This window comes from Elephas maximus, chromosome 1 (assembly GCF_024166365.1).
Source record: "Elephas maximus indicus isolate mEleMax1 chromosome 1, mEleMax1 primary haplotype, whole genome shotgun sequence".
Taxonomy (NCBI): Eukaryota; Metazoa; Chordata; class Mammalia; order Proboscidea; family Elephantidae; genus Elephas; species Elephas maximus.
In genome coordinates this window covers 214,796,996-214,799,850 of record NC_064819.1, presented here as the reverse complement: position 1 = coordinate 214,799,850, position 2,855 = coordinate 214,796,996, and the positions used below count along the sequence as shown (strand labels likewise).

At 46.2% G+C, this 2,855-nt stretch overlaps 1 non-coding gene across 1 annotated transcript; it reads left to right on the top strand.

Annotated features, from left to right (window-relative positions):
* Nucleotides 1–2,259: 2,259 nt before the first annotated feature.
* Nucleotides 2,260–2,342, top strand: TRNAL-UAA (transfer RNA leucine (anticodon UAA)). The gene has a single exon. It is a non-coding gene; the product is annotated as a tRNA-Leu (tRNA).
* The last annotated feature ends 513 nt before the right edge of the window (nucleotides 2,343–2,855 follow it).

The window sequence follows — 2,855 nt, the reverse complement described above, 5'->3', positions numbered from 1 at the left end:
CCTCCTCGCGCTCTCCTTCAAGAATGCCGAGGAGCCTTTCTCACAGCTCTTTCTGTCCCCCCAGCCCAAGCTGCCGCGGCCTCCCAGCAAATGCCTCCGTTTGCCGCCGCCGCAGCTCACTGTTGCTGCCGCCCCGCCGTGGCAGCGAAGGCCATGGCAGCAGAGGCGGGTTCGCTTTTCGCTGGGGATGCGGCAACTTTTGGCGGTGCTCTCGAGGCGAGGCTCGGGCCAAGCCAGGTCAGCTTTCAGTTTCGAAGCGCGCGGGCGCCGGAAACAAGCACAGTAGTAAACTTCTAGATTCCCGGGCTTAAGTGTTGGCGGCGCCTGGAATGGTGTGCCGGGACGTAGCCTAGGAGGCGTCGTTTAGTTTGTTTTATTTTGAGTAGAATTGTCCGTGTCAGGTACCGTCGGGCAGGTTCCGACTCTTAGCAACCGTATAGACAACAGTAGGAAACACCGCCGGGTCCTGCGCCATCCTTCACGATTGTTGCTATGTTGAAGCACATTGTTGCAGTCACTGTATCAGTCCCTCCCGTGGAGGGCCTTCCACTTTTCCACCGACCCTCTACTTTACCAAGCGTGATGTCCAGCGACTGTTCCCTCCTTATAACATGTCCCAAGTACGTGAAACAAGTCTCGCCATCCTTGCTTCTAAGGGGCATTCTGGCTGTACTTTTTCCAAGAAAGATTTGTTCGTTCTTCTGGCAGCCCATGGCCTATTCAGTATTCTTCGCCAGCACCATAGTTCAAAGGCGTCTATTCTTCTTCCGTCTTCCTTATTCATTGTTCAGCTTTAGCATGCATTTTAGGCGATTGAAAATACCCTGGCTTGAGTCAGGCGAACCTTCGTCCCCAAAGTAACATCTTTGCTTTTTAACACTTGCAAGCGATCTTTTGCAGCAGGTTCACCCAATGCAATGTATTGTTTGATTTCTTTTATTATTACTATTTTTTTTATATATTTTATTTTTGTTTATTTTTATTGTGCTTCAAGTGAAAGTTGGAAGCCCTGGTGGCATAGTGGTTAAGAGCTACAGTTGCTAACCAAGAAGTTGTCAGTTCAAATCCACCAAGCGCTTCTTGGAAACCCTATGGGGCAGTTCTATTCTGTTCTATAGGGTCACTATGAGTCTGAATTGGCTAGTCGACAATAGGTTTGGTTTTCTGTTAGGTGAAAGTTTACATAGCAAATTAGTTTCTCATTAAACAATTACTAAACATATTGTTTTGTGACATTGGTTGCCAGCCCGGGAAAGTGTCAACACTTCCCCTTCTCGACCTTGGATTCCCCATTTCCATTCTTCCAGCTTTCCAGGCCCCTCCTGCCTTCTCATCTTTGCCATGGGCTAGTGCACCCATTTAGCCTCCTATACATGGTTGAACTGCATGCGTTACTGTTTGTTTTATACCAAAAAACCAAACCCATTTTCATCAAGTCAATTCCAACTCATAGTGACCCTCTATAATTCCAACTCATAGTGACCCTATAGGACAGAGTAGAACTGCCCCATAGGGTTTCCAAGAAGTGCCGGGCAGATTTGAATTGCCAGCCTCTTGGTTAGCAGCCATAGCACTCAACCACTACACTACCAGGGTTTCTGATGGAATAGCCCCATATAGGGTTTCCAAGGAGTTCCTGGTGGATTACGGACTGTAGACCTTTTGGTTAGCAGTTGTAGCTCTTAACCACTATGCCACCAGGGTTTCCAGTAATGTTTTATAGGCCTGTCTAATCTTTGGTTGAAGGGTGAACTTCAGGAGTGACTTCAGTACTGAGTCAAAAGGGTGTCCAGGGTCCATACTCTTAGGGTTTCTCCAGCCCCTGTCAGACCAGAAAGTCTGGTCTTTTTTTGTGTGTGTGTGAGTTTGAATTTTGTTATACATTTTTCTCCAGCTCTGTCTGGTGCCCTTTACTTTTACTGTGATCCCTGTCAGAGCAGTCGGTGGGCTGGGCACCATCTCATTATGCTGGACTCAGTCTGGTGGAGGCTGTGGTAGTTGTGTTCCTTTAGTCCTTTGGACTAATCTTCCCTTGTTTTTGGTTTCCTTCAGTCTCCCTAGCTCCAGGCTTGGTGAGACCAGTAGACATATGTTACATGGCCGCTCACAAGCTCTCAAGAGCTCAGACGCTACTTACCAAAGTAGTATATAGAACATTTTCCTTATAAACTATATTATACCAATTGCATTAGATGTCCACTGAGTCTGTGCTCCCCAGTCCTCAGATCATTAACTCAATTCCTATAGGGATGTTCCCACACCAGGATGGCAGAGCGGTTAAGGCGTTGGTCTTAAGATCCAATGGACATATGTCTGCGTGGGTTCAAACCCCACTCCTGGTAGGTGGTGTTTTGGAGCCCTGGTGGCTCAGTGGTTAAGAGTTCAGCAGTTTCAATCTACCAGCCACTCCTCGGAAACCTTACTGAAGTAATTTTACTCTGTTCTAAAGGGTCACTATGAGTTGGAGTCCACTTGAAGGCAATGTGTTTGGTTTGGTGTTTTATTATGGGGGTTTGGATATGTCCGTGAAGCTTGAATGACTGCCTTGGTCAAGTTGTGCTGGCTTCTCCAGTATTGTGTACTGTCTTACCCTTCACTGAAGTTACCACTTACTCTATTGCCTAGTTAGTGTTTTTCTCTTCCCACCCCTCCCCTCCCTCTTAACCATCAAATAATGTTTCTTTTTCTGTATAAAAGTTTTAATGAGTTTTTATAATAGTGGTCTTAAACAGTATTTGTCCTCTTGTGATTGATTTATTTCACTCCAGATTCATCCATATTGTGAGATGTTTCCCAGAATCAGTCAAAGATACCATTGCATAGTGTTCCACTGTGTGTACGTACCATAGTTTGTT